The sequence below is a fragment of the Epinephelus lanceolatus genome, chromosome 19, assembly GCF_041903045.1.
Source record: "Epinephelus lanceolatus isolate andai-2023 chromosome 19, ASM4190304v1, whole genome shotgun sequence".
NCBI lineage: Eukaryota > Metazoa > Chordata > Actinopteri > Perciformes > Serranidae > Epinephelus > Epinephelus lanceolatus.
Window position 1 is genome coordinate 26048181 of NC_135752.1, and position 25705 is coordinate 26073885.

At 41.6% G+C, this 25705-nt stretch overlaps 1 protein-coding gene across 1 annotated transcript in view; it reads left to right on the forward strand.

Moving 5' to 3' along the window:
• Window positions 1-3048: 3048 nt before the first annotated feature.
• Window positions 3049-25705, forward strand: part of LOC117269425 (5-hydroxytryptamine receptor 4) — an 83767-nt gene continuing 61110 nt past the window's right edge. Inside the window, exon 1 of the mRNA XM_033646426.2 lies at window positions 3049-3216. The gene's annotated coding sequence lies outside the window, so the exon portion shown is untranslated. The remainder of the gene's footprint in view (window positions 3217-25705) is intronic.

Here is a 25705-nt window from a genome sequence, read left to right on the forward strand (position 1 = left end):
TTCAATCTCTGTCTCAAGGCAATTGAATCGAACGCAACTGGACTTGGTTTTGTCTTAGAAGACGTTTCACCTCTTATCCAAGAGGCTTCATCAGTTCATGTTTGTCTGACTAGGCTGGAACTAGTCTGACAAACTGGTGTGGAAGCACCCAGGTATTTAACCTCTGGGGAGGTCTTCACAAGGCCAATGATGTCATTGGTGCGTTAGTGCTCCAATGGTGTGTCAACAACAGTCGTTGAAACTCCTGCTGCAACGGTGCAGTTGGAGTCGTTACAGTCACATGAGGCCATTTGTGAACGGCTATTGTTTTTAGAGGTTAAGTTGTTAAACCTCCTGGGCAAGGATGAAAGGACAGCATTATAGATGGGGGACAGGTGGTGTCGCAGACCTCCTCCTCTATTGAGAGATGGCTTTTCCAATTTCACATAGATGGCTTCTTTTACACCTCTTTCAAACCATCTGTCTTCCCTGTCCAAAATGTGCACATTGCTGTCTTCGAAGGAGTGTACTTTCTCCTTGAGGTGTAGATAGACAGCTGAGTCTTGCCCTGACAAGTTAGCCCTCCTGTGTTGGGCCATGCGTTTGTTTAGTGGTTGTTTTGTTTCACCAATGTACAAGTCTGGGCATTCCTCACTGCATTGGACAGCGTACACCAGGTTGCTCTTCTGAGTGTGTGGTGTACGGTCTTTTGGGTGTACCAGTCTTTGTCTGAGTGTGTTCCTGGGTTTGAAATACACCGGGATGCAGTGTTTGCTGAAAATCCTCCTGAGTTTTTCAGATACCCCAGACACTTCAATCTCTGTGGAATTCTGTAACCACATAAAAAGTCCATGTTACAATTGACCCTGTGTTACGTTGTGCCCCATGCTCCCCTGCTCAAATTCGTCCAGCACCTCTAGTCCACTGGTTGACAATTCCTGTATCCAGACAAGAAATAGTTCAGCATATTCCCCATGAAACCACAACGTCTCGTTTTTACACAAAGCTTTTTATACAAATGCAAATGTCACTGTTATATCATTGAGTAAAGTGACAACATCTGACTGATGACATAAGGTGAATTAAGGGTGATTGAGACGGTTTTTGAATTTCCTCCTTCTACAAGCTGTCATGAATAATTATAAAAATAGCCCAACAAATGATGCATTCTGTAATACTGAAGACCTTTACATCTGAGTAGGAAAGACAGTCATATCATATTCTAAGGAAGCGTGACATACCCTTTTAAGTAAACTGACCCCAAACCTAAGCTACATAGCCTACATAGGCTTACACACTTGTTTTTATTTATTTATGTATTTATTTATTTATATTTGACAAATTCTGTTTGGCCATTCTTCCAACAGCTCCTTGGTTGTTTTAACAGGTTATGTCTCTGATGCAGGGCAAGGCTGTTTTGAGTGAAGGCTCTCTGAATATAGCTTGTGTTCAGGTCTTGTTTTTAAGTTCATATCTTGCAATAATCGAAATTAAAAAAGAATCAAAATGCCTTTTTTGTCACTGTATCATTAAAAAAAGAAAGAAAAACAAACAAACAATGAAATTAGGAGTGCTACTACTGTAATGTACTGACAGCTCAAACCACATCCTCCATACATTCAACCACCCAATCCTCACATTAACAGATAGTAGACAATAAATGAATAATTGTAATAGGTTAAAAAAACTACACATAGTATGTCTGTGAATTTTGCAGTATAGTATGCAGGGTAGTATTGATTGAAAATATTGCACATAAAGTGTAGTAATGACACCAGGTTCATCCTGTGTATTTGAATTTGTTCAATGTCCTTATCGCTGTGGGGAAAAAGTTGTGTTTGAGTCTGTGTGCCCTGAATGATCTGTAGCTCTGTCCAGAGGGCAGCAAGTCAAACAGATGGTATCCTAGCAACCAAAACAGTTTCATTCCGTTCACTTTACAGAAATGAATGAATGCAATGCTGAGGCACAGGCTGGCTGTTTTCTTTCTAATTAAAAGTTTTCTTATATCCCCTCAAATCAAGAGGGCCTTGAAGCTTTGGCGACTCCTAGTGGAGGTTGGGACCCCCAGGTTGTTTATGTTTAAGTTTATTTACTTTATTAATCCCCCTGAGGAGAAATTCAATGTTTTCACTCTTGCTTGTCAATTACACACAGGTCCGAAAGACACACACATGCACAAACAGGACCTATACATGCACAAAGTGGAGAGATGTCAGAGTGAGGGGGCTGCCCTTGGTGAAGCACCCTGAGCGGTTGGGGGTTCGGTGCCTTGCTCAAGGGCAATGCGGCAGTGCCCAGGAGGTGAACTGGCCCCTCTCCAGCCACCAGTCCACACTCCATATTTTTTGGTCCGGACAGGGACCTGAACAGGCGACCCTCCGGTTCCCAACCTAAGTCCCTATGGACTGAGCCCCAGAGGGGCTTTTGCGGTGCTGTAAGTGGACTTTATCATATTGTACAGTCAGATTTGTCTGACTGAGTGTCTAGACTTTGGTGCTAATCTTCTCATATAAGTGAATAAGGGTAGGTTTTTATTTGTATTATCTTTGTTTATTTAAATAAGAGTAGCTAGTTGCGAAAATGTAACCTAGAACTATTTCTATAACGTCACAGGAGGTTGTAGGCCTACTCTGTATGACTTCTTAGACATTACTTGATGTTAACACATTTTATTTACCTGCAAGGGTCTCCTGTTATGGTAGGATTGGTGATAAATTCCTGAGCTGCACAACATGTTTTGTGTTCTATCCATCTTGGGTTTCAGAGATTTGTGTTGCACTTACAACACCTGGCCAGTGGGTGGCAGTGTATGGCAAGATGCATTAGGGTCCATAGTAGTGGCTTTTATGCAACTATAGCATCATAAATATATATATTAAAATACACCGTAAATCACACAGATGCTGCAAGTGAGAGTTTTCACCATAGTTCATTCTCTCTGGGCCCCTGGTCTGTATATCAGGTCGTGTCTCAGGCTGTGTTGCATCATAAGGCCACACGATGGCAGCCTCGATCACCTCCCTCCATGTGTCTCTCCCTCTCTCTGCCTCTCTCCCTCCGTCTAAATGGCACGAGGCAGACTGTCGCTCCGTGTCACTCATCTGCAGCTCGTGCAGATCGGACTCTCTGGGTACGTTTGTTTTTCCTTTTCTTGTGTGGAGCCGGATTATGAGAGACAGCAGCGCGCACTGGGGCGCCTGCAGCGGAGGAGCGGAGGCGAGGAGCCCGGCACAGGTGAGCAGCTGATATGGAGTGTTTCTGCAAAAGTTTCTGACAGACAGAAGGAACAGAAGCTGTGTTTAGAAGAGGAATTTGTAGAATGTAACAATCATGTTTTATTGTGTCGAGTTCAATATGAAAAAACGTGATACTGTTCTGATAATGACAGTTTAATTAAGTACAATTTAAAGATCTGAAAATGATTACTTCACTTTGTATTGTCACCAATAAAGAGTTACACATTTTCTAATGGTCACTGTCACATTTATTTAATGACATTGATATGGAAGCAGGTTATTCAAGTGGTGAATCCATTTTTCTATTCATTCTCCTCCTGGCTTTATTTAAAGTCTAACAATGCAAGACGCTAAATATTGGCTGTTTCTAATTTTGTAATAATTATTTACCATTTGACTCATCCATAAACTCAATTACTACTAGTTGTATTATAGTATAGTATAGTATAGTATATATCAGCCCATTTGTAAACAAAAAAAGATGACCTTTGAGCTACATTTGATGTTCATTAGACATACTAAGTCTTCTAAGAGGACATTTACTGTAAATCACCTTTATACTATGAGTCTGTAAACTGTGTATTTACCTTTCAAACTTTCCCTGATTTCATCACTTGTAGTGCTACACTCTATAAAATTATTCATGGGGTCAGTGGATAGCGCTTGAAATATAGAAGTTTTTCAATATTAAGAATTTACGCTTGTTTATTTATGTGTTTTGGTCAGTTGACAACTTATTTTTAGATATTTTTGACATTTATGAGTAGGATAGAATTAAAATGAATAAGTTAGAATATCTTAAATAAAATAATTTGGCCCATAACTATCACCACAATGTTTAAGTTGGTTCAACTTAATTATGTTTTTCGAGGTCAAAGCAAATCCTGTAGGTTGAACTAATATATTTGAGTTTGTTGTATTATTAAAGACTCATTGGATTGACTCAGTAAGGTCAGAGTTGGAACTGCTTAAAAAGACGTATCCAAATTGTTACCTTAATTTTTAAAAGTTGAATTAGTGGGTTATTTTGTAGAGTGTACTATTAGTCTGTAAACTGTATTTACCTTTCAAAATGAGCTGATGTCCCTGATTTGACCACTTCTAGTGCTACTATTTGTTATTTTCTTTAAACCATAGAAAACTAAATGTATATGTGCTGTATATGAGACTTTTTTTCTTCAGACAGAAGTATAGAGTGTTGGAGAGTTTTTATGATGAAGATGTTAAAAGTGTGCACTGGATTCAGGTTGAGAACTTTGAATGAAGACAGATTGTGTTCTTGTTTCATTTTAACTACTCAGTTAACAAAACTCGGCCCCTGAAAAAGTGCTTAAACTTAAGTTGAACTGGAGGTCTTATCGCCTGGTTTATGACAGGTGTGTCCATCTGAGAGTATAGATGGGTAAACATACAGGAGATGTGATGTAACCCGTGAGAAAAAAAAATCACAGTGATAAAATGACAATATGGACAACCCACATGCCTAATTATACATAGAATGTAAACATATATTAAGTAAATGGATCCGGGAGGATGTCTAACAGCTTTCAACAGATAGAACCTGAGCCGCACCACATGCTCACCGCTGTAGAGCCACACTAACACATGAGAAGGAAATGTGAAGCACTTCATTCACATCAGATAGAAGAGTCAAACACATACAGAGGGAGAGAAAGAGAGAATAGAGGAGAGGCTGAATCTCCTCCAGATCCAAAATGTGGAATGAGGAACCAAACAGGCGATAGAGCCAATGTCCTAGGACGGCTGATGGTTCAGAGAAAGGCACACGGACAGCACAGAGTTAGATGCAGTGGCTTTCAGACATTTATATTATTGTCATTGGCAGGACAAACTATATTATAATATTCATTGAGGCTTGAAAGTTAATAGCGAGCTTAGTCCAGAGGAAGGGGGCACAACAGGATTGGGACCTGGTGACTTCTTTGGAACTCTGAGGACAGTCAGGAGCCCTCTACTCTGAGAGCAGAGAGTCCTGATTGGAGTATACGTTTTAAGGAGATCAGACAGGTAGGAAGGGGCATGCTCACTGACAATTTTGTAGGTCATTGAAAGCACCTTAAAGTCTGATCTAACAAAGCTCGGGAGCCAATAAAGAGAAGATAAAAGTGATGTAAAGATGTCAAGTATTCTAGTTTTCTGAACCATGTGAGGATGTTTACTAGCACACGTCAGGACTCCCAAGAACTTGTTTTGTCACCTGTATGGGCATGGTGTTGCAGGACACAGCAGGGTGTGCTTCAGTGAGCTCTGTGACCATCTCAGCTCGTGCTTTGAAAGCTTATATGACAACCTACATGCACCTTTGTAAGAATGCAGGACAAAAAAAAACTAAATTCCTTTGGTTTGATAAAAAGGAGAAGTTCTGAAGCTTAGAAAATTAAGGGAACTAGACTGAATAATAGACGCATACAATATGAGATCAGTCAATTTGATCCAATGTCAAGTATGAACATGTATACAGAACATACTGTCCATGTTTTCCTAATTTGTTTGGTGTTTGTGTATATGGAAATTGACTTTCAGCCTCGTAAGCCTGTTTGGGCTGGTATCTATTTATGGAAGGTGCTACACTGATAGCAGGATTTAGTACATCTGAATGTCAGTATATGTTTTAGCACTATTTATCTGTACATATTTTCCAGTATAACTTCATGATGGTCCGTTGAAAGTCTCCAGAGAAGTCTAGTCATGGTTGCAGTCGTGCTAGCAGTACAAGGAGCAAAAAAAAAGTGGATATTTGTGAATCTATGATAACAAAAAATGAAAAGTAATCTCTGTTTGAAGTTATATTTAGGCATGAGGTCTCTTGAAGACAACAACTTTCCTGGTCACAGTTTTGCAAGCTTATCCAAAAGGTTATGAGACAAACCAATGTGAATTGACAAGAAATTGCCAAGCACACAACACTCTGTGATGCAGGATGTTTGACCCCTGGGAGGAATTCCAAGTTTTAGGGAGTCCCAGCACGTGAATAGTCGAGTCTGGACTGTACAAATGTGTGAATAGGTGTCTCCACATCAGCCATTGATAAAAAGGACCAGAGGCATCAGCCGGGTCTGTTGACCTGCTGAGACTTCCACGGCGAGATTAGCAAGTTTGCTTTACGTCAACGTCTCAAAAAATATTTGCTGGCCGTCGGACACTTGAAAAGGTCTGCTGTTGTTCAATTATCCCGAACACAGTGAAGTGATTGCTGACATTTCAGTGCTGACGTACTGCAATACTTTCGTCCTTGTTACTTTATTACAGTATCGTCTGTCTATTGGGGGCATGAACCTCACACACACACACACACACACACACACACTTATAAATGTATCCACACAGATGCTCATGCACATACATATACACACACCGCCTATTGATGTTAATGCACTTTAGCGGGGATGGGCAGCTGCTGCTGTATATTTGGCTGCTTTTCAATTGATTAAGCTTTTAATTGAGTGTAAACATTGCGCCGTACAACAGTGAGATAACTGCTCTGATACACTGTAGATTGGACTGTTTACACTATGTGAGCATGTGGTGTGTTTGTGTGTGTGCATGACAGGAGGAAATAAAGAGAAAGATCAAATAACTGACGTTGAAAAGTTGTGAAAAGAGCGTAACGTGCGAAGTAGAAGTGGATTGAAAGTCAGTCATTGCTATATTGTTGTAAGTAAAGGTCTAGAGAAGTGCAGGAAAACATCTGATGATGCATTTTCAGGCTTTTTTAAACTCCTAACCTCCTCCACAGATAGTCTACCAAGCCTGCCTAACACTACTTTACTAAAAAACAAGAGCTGGATTAATTAGTCTTGGTGAGGTACATCATCTTTACCTAGTTTTATGAGCGCACAGCTGCATTAAGTTATCCATTAGTTAAGCAAACATGAAAATATTTGGCTCCATTTCATGGAAAAATACTATAGTAGTGAGCAGAGATCATTTCACGAGACTTCATCCAGCATGTTGTTTTCACAAAGGATAAGGAAGGTTTGGATAAAATTTATACTTGGCTACTGAAATTGCAAAAGCGGACAGTGGTATTAGGGTCTCATTCACTGACCTCTCTTGAGATCTCAAGGCAATTGAATCGAACAAGGAGTCGTCGGAAAACTTTTGGAGGTGGAACCAGGAACCAGAATTGAAGCGGAAGTCAGAGGTGTAGAGGGTGAAGAAGAATGGTGCCAGAACAGTTCCCTGGGGCACCCCGGTGTTACTTGACACTACCTCAGATAAGCAGCCATCCACCCTGATGTACTGCGGCCGGCCCGTGAGGTAATCCTCAGATACCTGAGTTTTTACAAAATACAAGGTATATCTCATGTAATTAAGGTCATTAGTTCAAACTGAACATGAGTTTCAAGTGCAAAAATAGAGAAAATGCGCTGTAGGCCTTGTCACACCGTGTAACAACTAACCCCGCTTGGTGGAAGTTTTATCTAGCTTTGCTAACACTTGCCGGGAATTGGTCATATAGCTCAAAATGGTGCTGTGTTTTAGGCAACATGACAGTTATTAAGATTATATATGATTGGATTCAGGGGCTTCCATAGACAGCTCAGTAATCGGAAAAACAAGTCTGACAAAGAAATTTACTTATGTCTGTTAGAAACACTTTTTGTCACTGAGCTCAGCTGAAACATGTTCAATCTCTGTCTCAAGGCAATTGAATCGAACGCAACTGGACTTGGTTTTGTCTTAGAAGACGTTTCACCTCTTATCCAAGAGGCTTCATCAGTTCATGTTTGTCTGACTAGGCTGGAACTAGTCTGACAAGCTGGTGTGGAAAAACCCAGGTATTTAACCTCTGGGGAGGTCTTCACAAGGCCAATGATGTCATTGGTGCGTTAGTGCTCCAATGGTGTGTCAGCGATGGTCGTTGAAACTCCTGCTGCAACGGTGGTCGTTGGAGTCATTAGAGTCACATGAGGCCATTTGTGAACGGCTATTGTTTTTAGAGGTTAAGTTGTTAAGCCTCCTGGGCAAGGATGAAAGGACAGCATTATAGGTGGTGGATAGGTGGTGTCGCAGACCTCCTCCTCTGTTGAGAGATGGTTTTTCCAATTTCACATAGTTTGTCTGTCATGTTTTGGCTTAAAATGCTCGCTTGTGGTGGCACAATTGTGGCTGGAAATGCTGCTGATGTCTTGCTGAAAAACAAGTTTTGGTGTTTTTGGTCTCTAACTGTGGTCTGCAGCCTGGCAGCTGACTTCCCTTAAGCCCCATTAGCACCAAACACTTTCAGTATAGTACCTTTGGAATGAAAAGTAACCCTTCAGACATGGTACCTAGACCCTGGTGTTTCTATCGCAAACAGTACTCTTAAATGTGGGCGGGGTTTTTGTCACTCACTGTATTTCCTCATTACCAGTGACACAGGTGGAAGTCTACACCTTGTTTATCGTCCACAGAATGAGGCTGCACGCTGACATTTTCTGGACAAAATAAAACAGGCTGCAGTGAGAGTCTCTCTCTATGGGATATTTAAAAATAGCAGGTTTGTGCATTTAGTCCTTCTCAGGCAACCTTTTAATACCAGATCTGTGTGTTAGGTACCCCAACAGAGGGGCGACCAAAAATGGGGACGGTATGGAAAGGTTCCATTGGTACCATCCACAACTTTTCACAGTGGAAAAACGGAAAAAAAGCGTACTGAACTGAATTGTACCGTACTGCATGGTGGAAACGGGGCTCTAGATGTCTGCTGCATCACTGTAGAAACATTGATGCAGCATTGATATGTATGAAATGAACACATGTAATGTATCCATGGTTTGCATACAATGCCAACGTTTTCTTCTGGCGACCCAGCTGGATAACCCACAACTCACTCCTTCTGGTCTCATTGTTTGCCTGCAGAGTTTTTCTAAAGCATAAACAGATATTTAAAAGATCACTCATATTTAATAAATTAGACTGGCATATGTCTCAGCTGTCGTACGCAATGTCGTGTTTTCAAACAGTGGTGTCATCTGATGTCAGCTCCCTAGGCCATCGTTTAAATCCCCTCTCTGGTAATAAATCACTCTCACTGCTTTCCCTTGACACGGCTCCTCTTCTCAGCAAATCTCGTCCAAGCCAGCGTTAGCTTGCCAACATCTTTTGGCTCGTCCGCATGCACAAAAACATATTACATGGAGTCCGCACCGTGTAATCCTTTAAACACACAGCATTGGTCCTATTCGGCATCGAGAACCAACAGATCCTCATCACTCATCTTCCCTTAAGTTGTTTCCCAGGAATAAATAGTCCCAATTGTGTAACCTCTGGCAACATCCAGATAAAAGGCAATTTGTGAAAACAAGCAGGCACAGTGATTCACCATTATTAGAGCATTTATTGCATAAACAGTTGAATCTGGATAAAAATTTAAATCTGATTTTGATTATCTTAGGAGAAAATAAGCTCCTGCCTCATCCAAAAATTGAAAGCCTAAGCAAGAGACAATTCCAACAGTGGCTGGCAGCCATACGCAGCTCTGGCCGCTTTCCTTATGAGCATCTGTAAATGAATCAGGCAGGTGAAACAAAGTGGAGTTGTGAGAGAGTGAATGTACTCAAGTAACCCGCCCTGGCAAACAAAGGTAAAACAGCGTAATAGTCAGAGAAAAAGTGATTTAAGGGGATCAGCCATGAACCAGAAATAGTTAACTTCTTGTCCCCGCTATTACCTACTGTCCTGTCCTTATTAGACCACTCCCTGTGGACATTTAGGAGCGAGCCACCGCCTACAGGCTAATTTTAGGCCGTCTGTACTGGCGCCAACTCATTAGCCTGATTCCCAGGGCTAGCTGGGCCTTATTCATTATCAGTGTCACCTCAGCCAAAGCCACATATCCGTATGTACTTTTTGCCTTTTGGTTATCAGCAGAGATAAGCTATCGTGTGGGCATTAGTAAATTCAACACAGTGCTATCAACACTGATATAAGCTCTTTGTTTTGGTCCTGTTGCGGATACAGTACTTTTTCTTAAGGATAATTACGCAGCTTTTCTTCATGTTCGTGCCGGCATCCAGACTTTTCTCTTCTTTAGTTATTTATTTGTGCATATAATGAAATAAAACAGAAAATATGTAGAATAGGTGGGGTATTGTAAAAGGAACACACCTAACATTGAAATTAAAGGCAGCTGTCTATGATTACCACTTTACCAACAGACATTAATATTTTTAGAATACAGGAAAACAGGAATTCAGGAAAATAACACAGTTTTCCAAATAAGAGATACCAGAGAAGAAAGGAGGAAATAAAAACAACTATTATATTTACATATATTAACACTGCTTACATGCAATGTATCATGACTTATTTACACAGTAGGGTACTGTACTCTTTCAAGAGAAGTTGTTTAAGGTAAAAAAAAAGAAGAAGAGTGACTGTAAAGCTGCTCCATATAACTGGACCTCTGTGCACAACAGATCTGGTGTGATAACAGTGGATCTGAGACCTAATTACTAGGAAACTGAAAGGAAATGGGGTGTGAAATGTTAAAAAATTGAAATACTAAAATGTCTTTTCAAATTTTATTGATGCCAAATATGTTTATTGACTCCAGAGTTTGAAATAAAGGGGTAGTATGAGCATTCCAGCTAGACTTAGTGACCATTATAAGTTTTTAAAATATGTCTTACTCTCCTTAAAATACATATATTTTTTGCAGCTTTCTGTTCTTCATGATTTGCCAGTACACAGTCAGCATCACTGAAGATATCAGAGCTCATTTAGGAAACCATTTGCAGCTGTTTATTTTTGTCCAATATGAAAAAACAACCGCTGACTGAGTCTAACTCCGCCCACTGACATACACACAACTGCACTTTCACCTGAACAAACACCTAAGTAAACGAAACAAGTGTGCTAGGTGTAGAGGAGGAATGTTGGATTGTTACAGCAGTACTCTTGCAAGCCATAATGTTGTGTAATGTTTGTTTTTTGTTGTTGTTTTACTGGCACATGACAGTTATCTCTTTTATACTTAAAAAAGTAACAGAAGATAGTGCTGACAGTATTAGTATTGTAGTAGTATTGATTTGTACCAGCCTAGTGAACAGGGATTCCCCTCTGTACTGATAAAAACACTGTGCACTTGTGTTGTCAACAAGTGAGTAGTAGGCCAGATGCCGGAAGAAAATGTCGGCAATGTACATTCTGCCAATAACGAATACCTTAAAACTTCGATTAAAAGCTTTGTCTCAATTAAACACTTAAGCCCTTTTTAAACAGGAATTGTGCAAATTTGCAGGAAAGCCCAATCAGTCTTTTTTCAGCATTGGCAGTATAAAAACAAAATCGGGGAGTGCGGCAAAATGCCACCTACCTACTTTTGTTTATAGAGAATGTGCCTTTTTCGGGGCAATGGGGGGCGTGAGCAAGTAACAAAACACGTAGCTCAGCGTTTGACGTAAACAGTGACGTGGGAGGGAAGCCGCGGCTGGTCAGTCCTTCGGCGATTCTCTCGGAAGTCGGCCCGTTCTTCACTGTTCCAGTCATCTGACGGTTAGTGGCCTCTTCATTTGCGAGTGCAAGGAGGGCGTGCAATTCCTTGTCTCCCCAGTTGCTCATCTTTACAGTGTCTGTCAGGTTTGCATTTCCCTCTTGCTACTAGCTGCTCGCTAATTTTTATCCACCGCCAGTGGGTCGCACGTGCGGCGTCATCAACAGCTCCTCCCACAAGTCTTCAACAGCCCCTCCCGTTGCGGAGGGCCGCCTCGGTCTGTTTAAACTAAAAGGGTTCCGCCAATATGACTACGCTACGAGGCGGAAAATTGGGCACCTCGGATCAACTCGCCAATCTGGCTCTGTGTGTCTAAACGCTTGCAGCTTGCCGGAAAAACGGCCCAACATTTGCGGAAAATCAGGCAGTGTAAAAGGGGCTTTTGTCTCTTCAACTAACCCGGTGTGGCTACACATTGTGACAAATAAAGGCCTGTCTCCATTAGAAGCCTGGTCTGGTTGCCAAGCAGTTAATTTTTATAGAAGTTCTTTGGATGTATAAAACTGAAATGTTGACTACCCGCTTGAGCTAACATTAGTTAGCTGTTAAGATCACACCTACAAATAGAAATGTTTAAACCTTTGTCAATATGGAGATGCTACACATCGTTAGCTTGCTACATTTCATTTTAGTAAAACCATGAGCACCAGAGAAGACAGTAAGTCATCAGTCATTTACTGGCATGATGAAAAAACAAGTGGTGACACCATTCCTCTGAAGCTGCCATAAACTCAGAATATGTGTCAATTCCCTGATTATCATCTAAGTTAGTTATATTTCATAAGTCCATAAGGGTCCACCAATCAAAAGAATCAAAAGAGTTTTTCATAAGATGACTTTGTCAGCTGGAGGTGGAGGGGATGGTGGATGGCGTGACACCTGGATGAGATGCCTGTCAAGCTGCAGACCACAGTTTGAGAATAAGAAAAAACAAAAATGGTTGCGTTTAAGTGACAAGGAGCATTTTTACAAGCAGCTTTTCAGGCATCAATTGTGGAATTTTTTATTTGAGTCCTGTCCCTGTTTTTCCACCGCCTGTTTTTACCAAGACGTTGCTGTATTTCTAGCCAGAATGATGCCACGAAAGTACTTTAAGCCAAAACATGATCTTTTCCCAACCATAACCATGTGTTTTTAATTCCTACCTAAACACAACATTTTTAGTTTCATCTAACATATACAGTACAGGCCAAAAGTTTGGACACACCTTCTCATTCAATGCGTTTTCTTTATTTTCATGACTATTTACATTGTAGATTCTCACTGAAGGCATCAAAACTATGAATGAACACATGTGGAGTTATGTATTTAACAAAAAAAGGTGAAATAACTGAAAACATGTTTTATATTCTAGTTTCTTCAAAATAGCCACCCTTTGCTCTGATTACTGCTTTGCACACTCTTGGCATTCTCTCCATGAGCTTCAAGAGGTAGTCACCTGAAATGGTTTCCACTTCACAGGTGTGCCTTATCAGGGTTAATTAGTGGAATTTCTTGCTTTATCAATGGGGTTGGGACCATCAGTTGTGTTGTGCAGAAGTCAGGTTAATACACAGCCGACAGCCCTATTGGACAACTGTTAAAATTCATATTATGGCAAGAACCAATCAGCTAACTAAAGAAAAACGAGTGGCCATCATTACTTTAAGAAATGAAGGTCAGTCAGTCCAGAAAATTGCAAAAACTTTAAATGTGTCCCTAAGTGGAGTCGCAAAAACCATCAAGCACTACAACGAAACTGGCACACATGAGGACCAACCCAGGAAAGGAAGACCAAGAGTCACCTCTGCTTCTGAGGATAAGTTCATCCGAGTCACCAGCCTCAGAAATCGCAAGTTAATAGCAGCTCAGATCAGAGACCAGATGAATGCCACACAGAGTTCTAGCAGCAGACCCATCTCTAGAACAACTGTTAAGAGGAGACTGCGCGAATCAGGCCTTCATGGTCAAATAGCTGCTAGGAAACCACTGCTAAGGAGAGGCAACAAGCAGAAGAGATTTGTTTGGGCCAAGAAACACAAGGAATGGACATTAGACCAGTGGAAATCTGTGCTTTGGTCTGATGAGTCCAAATTTGAGATCTTTGGTTCCAACCGCTGTGTCTTTGTGAGACGCAGAAAAGGTGAACGGATGGATTCCACATGCCTGGTTCCCACTGTGAAGCATGGAGGAGGAGGTGTGATGGTGTGGGGGTGTTTTGCTGGTGACACTGTTGGGGATTTATTCAAAATTGAAGGCACACTGAACCAGCATGGCTACCACAGCATCCTGCAGCGACATGCCATCCCATCCGGTTTGCGTTTAGTTGGACGATCATTTATTTTTCAACAGGACAATGACCCCAAACACACCTCCAGGCTGTGTAAGGGCTATTTGACCAAGAAGGAGAGTGATGGAGTGCTGCGGCAGATGACCTGGCCTCCACAGTCACCGGACCTGAACCCAATCGAGATGGTTTGGGGTGAGCTGGACCGCAGAGTGAAGGCAAAGGGGCCAACAAGTGCTAAACACCTCTGGGAACTCCTTCAAGACTGTTGGAAAACCATTTCAGGTGACTACCTCTTGAAGCTCATGGAGAGAATGCCAAGAGTGTGCAAAGCAGTAATCAGAGCAAAGGGTGGCTATTTTGAAGAAACTAGAATATAAAACATGTTTTCAGTTATTTCACCTTTTTTTGTTAAGTACATAACTCCACATGTGTTCATTCATAGTTTTGATGCCTTCAGTGAGAATCTACAATGTAAATAGTCATGAAAATAAAGAAAACGCATTGAATGAGAAGGTGTGTCCAAACTTTTGGCCTGTACTGTACATGGTTTGCAGGAATGCACAATCCCAACATTTTTTCTGCTGATTGCGCTGAGTTTCTGTGACAGACAGAAAGTGGAGCCTTCGAATTTTTCTCTCCAGTTTCATTTACATTCTCTGACTTCCTCCTGTATGAGCAGTCTAGGATTACCGGTGGTCTGTAAATCCTGAAATGTATCAAAGCAGTGTGCGTGACAACATCACACATAACAATGAACAAACACAAAGCTCAGTTCCAGTTATCCAAAGCAGATACTATCAGCTGTCTCTGTACGCAGAAGTGGAACCCAAACTTTGGCTGCTGGAGCTGTTGGTATGTTTACGTCTTCATGCAGCTGGAGTTACATTTCAGGCTGGTGTTGGAGATCACTGAATCATTGAACTTCTAATTCTGCCGCAAGTTACTTCATGAAGGAAGCAGGTAGAAGGAAAACAGGGTAGGATTTCTTTTCGAGGGGAACAAGGAAGATGTTTCCTCTATTTTTTTTGGCGACTACATGAGTTGAGTGAGGTTGTTTATTCAGTGAGATGAGGTGATGTCACTCAGACATGTTCATCTCTTCTTGAGTCGACTTTTCAATTAAATGCTATCAATATTAAAAAAGAATCTGCGCATTAAGCCTCATATTTGTTGTAAAGGTGGCCATGCAAAGCCTCAAGTTAACCATTACACATCTGAAGATGAACTAATGACGACAGACTGACAATAACAGTTTTTATTATTTGTGTTGTTTGGTTTGGCATTAAATCTTTATAGGGAGAAGCTTTTTGTTGTTTTCCCCTTTTACTGGTTGGGATATAATTGTTTCTTTGAAGGTATTTTAAGCATGATTTCCCAGCAGCACATACACGCAAGGAAAGGAGATATTGATGTGGACAGTGGTGCTATGAGAAAGTGGAAAACTGATCAGTCCTAACTAAACCTACTGGGAGGCACAGAGTGGGTGATGGCCGCGGGTAGTGGCTTTATTTCCACAGCCTGCCTGTCTTTCGCATTTGCGCACATGTAACTTTGTGTGTGTGCTGCCTTCCATGCACATGTTTGCATGCTACTCACTTTATTCTGCAGTCATTCTCCGTTTACCCCCTCCATCCAGCGAGCTGGCACCCTTATTGTGACGAGCCTGGTGTGCTCAATTACCCGCTCACAGCCCATTACCCTCACCCACACAGCTTTATTCAGAGGACACGCTCCAGACGCTCAGAGTTGCATCTTGCTCCAGCCATGCGTGCAGCAGGATAGCTGTGATTTAGTGCGCCCCTGTGAGCGCATGGAAAAGTCAGCGCCTATTCAAACTGAGGATAAATGAAGGGGGTTTTTGAATATTCAGTAATTGTGGGTGACATTATTCATTTGTGTTTGCTCAACCTTGTTGGAGCAGCAGATTCATTTTGCCGCACAGCAGGTGTACGGATGATTTCTGGGTGTAAAATGTTGACTTGTTGCGCTTTCAAAATGCTGTTGGTTGTTTATTTGGATTCCCTTTGGTTGTTACCTTGGCAACAACTTGTCTTCCTGGAGTCCATATGAAGAAAGTACAGTATAATCAGATGCAATCATGTCCACACACACAGGAAAAAAGATTATAGGTGATGGAAAATAATTTTTGCATCTCAAAATTTGAAGTAGTTTTGCTTCAGTGCTTTAAATTTAACAAGATTATAATTAATCAAGGAATGAGTCAGTTTTAATATCCTCAGTTATTTGTGATATTAGTCTTCAAGGAGCCAGCATTGGGAGTTTTCTCACAGGCGACTGAAATTCATGACTGAGCTTCAAGTAAACACTTTTTGAAACTGAGTTTTTAATGGCTTTAGATAACTAGGGGAAACTGGATGTTCCCAAAAATCAATCTTTATTTTATCTGCCAAATATGGCCTTTAAACTGGAAAAGATGTCTCCAGTTGCTGCCTGGTTATTCAGCTGCTTGTTGCACACACTGGTAGTTTATACAAACCCACCAGATTAACCGTCCTGTTTGCACATCACATGCCGCATCTACCGAGCTTATGTGGACTCAGAAAGACCCGAAGTCAGCAAGTGGAGCAGAACTTGTCACGTTTCTCCTCTCCAGTCCTTTCCCCCCTCTACATTAGACCCTGGATAGAGATAATGAGTTGATTCTCAGCAGACTTTGTCCAACATGATCTGTCATTACAGCAACTATTCCAGGCTGATGGCTCAGAGGGTTGTGGGGTCAAGGTTCGCTGCTGTCACAGCAGAAATGTCCCCTTGTCCTGCACCTATAGATAAAGTCACTCTGGTATCGCTTTTCTGAGAAAAAAACAATTATCTGATTCATAGATGTGACCCCCGATGACCATTCATTCATTTACCATAACGGCTTATCTTGTTAGGGGTCGCAGGGGGCTGGAGCCTATCCCAGCTGACATTGGATGAGAGGCAGGGTACACCCTGGACAGGTCACCAGACTATCACAGGGCTGACACATAGAGACAGACAACCATTCACACTCACATTCGCACCTATGGACAATTTAGAGTCACCAATTAACCTGCATATCTCTGGACTGTGGGAGGAAGCTGGAGTAGCCAGAGAAAACCCACGCTGACACAGGGATTCTGGGGTTCAAACCCCCCAGTCCAGGTTCAAATCAGGAACCCTCTTCCTGTAAGGCGACAATACTAACCACTGCACCACAATACTGCCTATTGCACATTAGTACATTAATTATTTGCCATGTTTTACGCTGAATTTGTGAATAAAAACGTTTTTTCTTGCATGCTTCTGGTGACCGAAGAATCCAAAAACAGAGAAAATTCTTGATAAATTGAAGTAAAAGAGTGCTGCGTTCAATAACACAACTGATGCTGTATAATTCAAGTCTCATTTATCCAGTCATATGCTCAGTGTTTCCCAAACAAACTTCCCAAACGTATCAATGCTCTCCTCAAAGCCAGACTCCATTGACAAAAGTAGTAATTTTACCTCACTGAACACAGGAGCTGCTGATCTACCAATGCCTCGATCGATAGTTTGTTTGTGTTACTGTGTGACCTTGGTGGGTCAAAGGGTTCGTTTGGATTCCCTGAAGTCACACAATACCACAAACAAACTAACCGATAGAGGCAGTGGTAGACCAGCAGCTCCTGTGTTCAGTGAAGTAAAATGACAGTTTTTCTCAATGGAGTCTGGCTTTGAAGTGAGCATAGACAACTACCACTTTCCCTCAGTTCCCCGGCAGAAAGGGCTGTCAGTTTGGGAAATACTGAGCATCCTGAGACATGGATTATACTGCATAATTTGATATGATTTTACTGTTGCTAAATGTGGACCACTTTCACTTAAATTCATCAAGAATTTAGTCCATTTTTGGATTATTCATTCACTAGAGACATGCAAGAAAAGTTTACTTCATGAATTCTATATTAATATTAGGGGGAGCAACTGATATAGAAATGGTGATTTGGAGGGTGAAATATTCTGTATGTTGAAGAAGAACTTGGCCGTACAGTAAGGCATCACTTACTAACTCAAACGTGGTTTGTAGCATGAGCAGTGTTAGCCACACAGACAGAATCCAAAGCAAGCGAACCTTCATTTGATTGACAGGTGATCCCTGGGTACCGCAGAGAAGAAAACACAGCAACATTAACAAGCGCTGAGCAACAAAGATGAAGATTACCACTTTAAATTGCTTTTAGGCTTTAGGCTTTTAGTGACGTTCAGTACACTTTAAACGCTCTTTCCACCGCAGATGTAAAATGTAATGTGTGTTGGTTGCAGTTGAGAGTTTAGTGTTACATGGCTCTACTGAAGAGGCCTTTCCAACTCAACCGGAGAAAAGAGTTTGTGTGTTGGTGTGCTGGCTGCTGCTGGTGGTGGTGGTGGTGGTGGGAAGTTATTTCATGGTTTTGAACTGGTGTCCCAAACCAATTGGTTGTTGAGCAAAGTCATTTGTGATTTGTCCAGTTCCTGTGTTTCCTGATGCTGCTTTCACTTAACATAATATCGTTGAATTTAAACTCCTTGGCTGTGTGTGTGTGTGTGTGTGTGTGTGTGACTGTGTGAGGGAGACCGGATGGTGTTTTTTGCTATTGGCTGATCATTTCTGATTTAAACTGACAGAGGCTCTGCTTTTTGTTTTGTACTCTTTAAGTTATGCGGCTGTAAAAATAGTGGCAAAATACATTCGTCATCTTTCAAGCTCTGGGTCTATCAAGATGAAGAGCGTCTGAACTTGTGAATGTGTGATGTATCTGTCCTTGTTTCTAATGCAATATGACTTAAATATCTAGTTTATTAACTCTGAAGATCAGATCCTGTTTTCACTGAAGTGTAGAAGAGTAGAGGTGATGTCCTGGTCAGTTTCGTGACACCTGTGATTTCTCACAGTCGGGGACCAGCTGGAAGCAACCTGATAGGCTAAATGTAAACTCGTGCAGGGTGTGTGTATGGCTCTTTAAAGACAAACATAACCCTTAATCACACACACACTGGGCTCCTAGTGCATTTGGAGAAACAAGCTTGGCGTTCAGCGTTGTTTGCAGGTCTTAACATATGAGTAAACAACACCTCCATCAGTGAGTCCTAATCATGCCACCCTTTGGCAAATGTTTAAAGACACACTCCAAAAATATTGCTAGACCTAAAAGAAAAAGAGCAAGTGCCATCGTTACGTGTGAGATTCATTGTAGAAGAGAATGGGAGACCACTTTGTACTCTCACAATAGTAGCACAGTAGACGGAACATGAGTGTCATGCATGCATTAGACAGGAGGTCATGCAGGATCACCAAATGAAGCCAACATGTATGGATTCTAAGGGTGCTTCACACCTGCCCTGTTTGGTTCACTTCAATCAAACTCAAGTTTATTTGCCCCATTAGTGCAGTTTGTTTGGGCAGGTGTGAACACAGCAATCACACTCAGGTGTGCACCAAAATGACCAGACCGAGACCTTCGTGAAGAGGTGGCGGTTACAAACGAACTCTGGTGCGGTTCATTTGTGGTGAGAACGTGTTCCGACCTTGATCCGAACCAACTGCAGTCACATGACACATTGTTTGGGTTAAACATGAGCATGTTACAGTCCTGGAGGATTATTAATGTGCACCTCCTCCTGTACTGCCTTAATATGCACATTCAGCACATCCAATGCATCAAAACATTGTTTTCTAGTTGGAGCCGCGCCTCGTTTTCAAACTGTATGGTTTGACTAAAATGAACAATGACAGCAATATAGTCCACGATGAGCAGCGCTAAAATCAACCTGCGTAGTTGTCCCTCCATTGTGACATTAGAAAGTGTCACATTTATCTTGTGTACTCTTCTTCAATGTTTTGTTCACTTCCTGGATTTTTCCCACATGGAAATTCTGACCAATCAAGAGCAGCTTTCTCGCACAAGGCATTTTATCGGGTCCGCTTGTAAATAGAGTGCCGAAGTCACACCCCTTCCGGTGGAGCTCATGGGACCTTAGATGGGAAAAAATATGAATGGCAGTGAATGAGAAGAGAAATATTATCTTTTGGTCCCGTTTGAGTTGCGACATGAAATCCAAATATGTCGTTAATGAATTTAAAACATAAATTTTAAGGTCAAGAAAGTCATACTTTGTGGTAAAACTGTTGAGATATAAGCCTTTTAATTAGAAAGACTCAAGAGTACACAGGAGGAGGTCGCGTATCTCAACAGTTTTACCACAAAGTATGACTTTCTTGACCTTAAAATTTATGTTTTAAATTCATTAACGACATATTTGGATTTCATGTCGCAACTCAAACGGGACCAAAAGATAATATTTCTCTTCTCATTCACTGCCATTCATATTTTTTCCCATCTAAGGTCCCATGAGCTCCACCGGAAGGGGTGTGACTTCGGCACTCTATGCTGCCATGAGAACACGAACCAACTCTAGGCAATTATGCAACTTTGTAACAAAATTAGTCCCTGATTCAGACCAAAGCAAGACAACTCTAGGTCTGAAAGCACCCTTAATACTTAACTTTTCGTTTTTAAAGAAGAGGCTAAATCTTCGAAAACACTTGGGGACTTTAGTATTTACAAAGCATTACTGAAACAAAAGTAATAAGTAATTTTTAGGGTTTATTTTCAGTGAAGCATTAATACAGTATACATTTGGTTCTCTTGTGAGTATAACAGCACCAGGATGGTGAATTTGGTCTTGATTAAAAAACAAAAACTACTGTCCCATGTTCATGGTAATGAAGGGACTAGGGATGTCAAAAGATCCAAATCAATGTCAAAATTCTGAAAACATGACAATACTCTCCAGTACAGTATGTACCAGGGATACAATTCTGCCTGACCTGACAGGGCAGCATATAAACCGACAAGGGTTCTAGCCTGCCATTAAATGCCAAAGGAAGAAGAAGAAGAATGGCTACCAGCATGGAACAACATCATGTCAAAAAGAACAACTCGTCGAAAAGAAAAACAGTTTTTTTTTCCTGAGGCCGGTGTATTTTGTTAATTCTTTGCAATATTACCACCGTGTATTTATTTTCTGCTACAAACACCAGCTGTGTGAAGAGAGTGTCCATTCTGCACTGAGTGCTGCACATTTGGCATCTCTTCTGGCTGCTGAAAGTTAAAAAATATTCATCTGTGGGGAAGATGCTGTGCTCGACACTGTCTCTTTTTAGCCTGCTATCCAAACACAGTGAAGGAGGGTTGGACAAATAGCCTACCACAAAGACCAACCGTCACATCTTACATGGAAAATCGTGCATTATACAGTGATAAACAACAAAAATAGAGGAGAAATATAATAATATACTGTAGACTATATATTAAAATATGCTTCCCAACTAAAAAAATTTCATTAACTCACATGGACTAGTGCTTTGCGTTTGAGGCAGATCATCAGGAATTAATAATAACATTGGCTACACAGGCAAGTAGGATCAATTTATATGGTGGTGATGTCCTTTCCTGGGATTTCTGGTGACATTTTATATTGTACTTACCTTTGAATCCTTCCCCTCTAATGTATATGAACACTGATCAGCAGCCACTTAAAGACAACACACACTTTACAGCACAGCTTCATGTGAGAGCATCTGCCCCAGCCGTAGTTTGTTTAATAAGCCAGCTGTCCTTACTCAAACATTTAAAAAATTACAAGAGGAGAGTCTGTAGAGCACGATACCTCTCAGTCTCCTTGGCAACGGGACCAGAGACTCCTCCTCCACATACAAACAAAAAAAATGTGTATATGAGCACACACACACGCTCACACACACATGGTTCAGCCCTCTCACAATCTGAGGTGTGAGATTATGTGAGAAGTATTTATCTCCCACCTGATGAGAACACGAGCAGCTGAAGAGTTCAAGAGCATTTAATTGGCTGAATTTGTTGTGTTAACAGTGATCCAATGGTCACAACACAAATTAATATCATTTCCAACTTTGAGACTTTTGTTACATCACGAAAGATCTCAGCACACACTTGTTTTCCCATTGAATACTCAAATCCTGATGTAAATTTAAAATAGCTTTATCAAATGATTACAAGTATTCCAGTATCTAGATGGTAGCAAAGAAATAAATGTACTGTAGTATCTTGCGGACATCTCAGTGCTTAGAAAGCTGGACGCTGATGCTGTATATAAAACAGGCCCTGAGCTGCTGTCATCGACTGCCAACAGAAATAGAGTGATGTGGTAGCTGTTGAAGGCGAGGCTAATCTGATTATGATGTGATAGCATCAGGAGAAAACTATATCTTTCCAGGAATGTCTTTGACACTAACACAAACTTTGTCTTCATTCAAGTCGAGTCGGGTTTTCAGACATGCATCAGGTCGGCGGGTTGTGCAGCCGAGACGATCGGGAAGTTTCCCAGATGGCGAGTGAGCGTCTTCTAATTACAGCTTGCATCAGATGAGTCAGTCACTCCTCCTACATCGTCTGTCTGCCTGTTTGTTTTTGTTTATCTATCTATCTATCTATCTATCTATCTATAGCAGCACTATCCATCACAAACTGGTGCTGTGTCTCAATTCAGATACTTCCCCTGTCAAGCTTCCAAGTAGTACACTTGGTACATTATGTACTTACTTGCATAGTGCATGAATTCAACAGGGTAGTGTTGTCATGAATTAAATATGGCTGCTACGCTGTTACGAGAAATGACGGTCACAAAATTTGACTGCATCTACCTCTTCTTCTTCTCTTGTGATTGCAACTGTCCCCACCAAAATATCTGCTAGCTTGCACGAATGTTTACTGGAGCAACCACAACTGCTGCGACTTCCTCTGGTATAATTTTCACAAATTTGGTGGTACCTCCCCTTCTGCTAGGTAGCCAAGATTGTAACCATCGAGGGTAAGAAGTGTCCAGCGTTCCACACCCAACTTTATGACAGTAAAGTTATGGATAAACTATCCAGGTACTTACAGTGCACTGCATTTTGTCATATTTCACAACGTAATGTGCTTATGCACTCAAAATAGCAAGTGCAAGTACAGCACCAATCTGTATGTCAGCCTTTCTCTTGGGTGCTAATGTAAATCTGTCAGCAAGTGCCATCATTAAGTGTGAGATTCTTTGTAGAAGAGACAGAGAGACCACTTTGTACTCTCACAATAGTAGCACAGTAGACAGAACACGAGTGTCATGCATGCATTAGTCAGGAAGTCATGTAGGAATCACCAAATGAAGCCAACATGTACAGATTCTAATGGTACTTTCACACCTGTTTGTTTGCCCCCTAAGTGCAGTCATTTTGCCAGGTGTGGACACAGCAATCACACTCAGGCGCGCACCAAAATGACCAGACAGAGGCCTTCTTGAAGAGGTGGTCTCGGTCCGGTTACAAAAGAACTCTGGTGCGGTTTGTTTGTGGTGTGAACATGTTCCGACCTTGACCCGAACTCACATGACACATTAGCCCTTTTTAAACAGGAACTGTGCAAATTTGCAGGAAAGCCCAATCAGTCTTTTTTCAGCATTGGCAGTGTAAAAACAAAATCGGGGACTGCAGCAAAATGCCACCTACCTACTTTTATTTATACAGAATGCACCTTTTTCGGGGCAATGGGGGGCGTGAGCAAGTAACAAAACGTTGGCTTAGGGTGTGATATAAACAGTGATGTGGGAGAGAAGCCGCGGCTGGTCGGTCCTTCGGCGATTCTCTTGTAAGTCGGCCCGTCCTTCACCGTCCCCGTCATCTGACGGTTAATGGCCTCTTCGTTTGCGAGGGCAAGGAGGGCGTGCAATTCCTTGTCTCCCAGTTGCTCATCTTTACAGTGTCTGTCAGGTTTGTGTTTCCCTCTTGCTACTAGCTGCTTGCTAATTCCTGCTACAGGTGTTTCCTGTTTATCCACTGCCAGTGGCTCGCAAGTGCGGCGTCATCAACAGCTCCTCCCACAAGTCATCAACAGCCCCTCCTGTGGCGGAAGAGCGCCTAGTTCTTTTTAAACCAAAAAGGTTCCGCCAATATGTCTACCCTACATCAGCAGGTTGGTACACAACTTTAGTCCACAGCAGGTCAAAGTTAGCATTTATTCAGTGAAATATTTCAACACTAGTTTGATGGATCAGCACTACATTTTGCATGGACATTCATGGAGCCCATCATGAATCCTTATGACTTCGATGCCTACCGACTCTTCCTTTTGTGCCACTATGAGGTTCAGACTTGTGGTTTTAGGTAAAATATCTCAACAAGAATTGGATGGATTTCCTAGAAAGTGTTCCCCACAGTATGATTTGGAATAACTTTGCTAATCCCTTGTCTTTCCATCTAGTGCCATCATCAGGTCAGAATTTGATTTGCCCAATACTTTGTTTCCATAACCTACAAAACTGACGTTCCTATCAGCTTCATCTTAGTCTCTATATACAGACTCTACATTCGGTGTAGAGTCTGTAGGCAAACCCCGGAGATCTTGCCTTCGGAAGAAGAGCGGAAGAGCCCTGGTTTCCTGTTGTGGGCTGTTTGTAGTCCGCGTGATATTGACCAATCACCTTTGAGCCGGCTGCAGTTGTTGCCAGATTAAATGCTCCGTGTGGTGAACTAACGAGGTGGAACATAATTGGCGTCACTGCAAACTCTGAATCCATCGCAATGGTTCAGCATATTTACTTATATATTAACGGAAGTCGGAAATGGAAATTCGCCTTCTCCGCCCAAATCAAACCGGAATGCCAAAAAATCGGGGCTCTGCCCCCAGAGGCTGTATCGCCGTCTGCTGGAAGTCAGACACCGAATACAGCCGATGGGTTCCGAGAATGGCCTCAGCTGTACTTTGTGTTCAGTGCTAATTTGCAAATGCTAGCATGCTAACACGCAAAACTTAGATGATGACAGTAGTAAACATTACACCTGCTAAACATCAGCATGTTAGCATTGTCATTGTGAACATGTTAGGACGGACGTCACCATTTAGCTTAAAGCGCCCCTGTGCCCAAGGTAGCTGCTAGTATGGCTGTAAACTGATGGGGCCCTATTTAAACAGTCTTTAGTGCATGGTCTAAAGCAGTAGTTCCCAACTGGTGGGTCACCTTCCAAAAGTGGGTCCCAGGAATGTGTCACAGTGTGACACTTTATTTTGAAGTATAGTAAATTTTCAGTACCAAGCTCTTGTTCTGAAGTGCTGTTTCCTGATGTAGAGTCAGTGACTAACAAACAGCTACTTCACAGAGACAACAAACTAGCGCAACAACATGGCCAAACACAAGTATGACGTTGCATGTATTACACTGTGTGGACCTTGAACTAATAACAAAGGAGAAATCTGGACCCCATGGCTGGACCAGTTGGAAACCACCAGTCTAAAGTGCATGGTGCATGTGCATTTAGGGTGTGTCCAGCTTCACTTTGTGCCTGACTTTGTGCTCAGATTATGCACTGTTTAACAAGCAAAGGGCAAAGGAGTCGTCCCATTAATCATAGGTGTGTATTGGGCAAAACATATATATTCAACCAATCAGAGTGTCATCTCCCACTCCCTTTAAAAGTGAAGTACGCCTGCACTGACCACACTGCTGTTTACATAGCAGATTTGACAAATTGTAGAAGTGAGTGGTTTTCTGCTGTGAGTAATCCAGTAAGAGCAGTGATGTCACTGTAGTAAATATAGAGGGACATTTAAGTAGCAAATCTAAAAACTGTAGTTATGAACTTGAAAGAGGAAACAGAACTTAACTTTTCGCTTCTGAAATAATTAATGAAGTTACGCTCCTCCT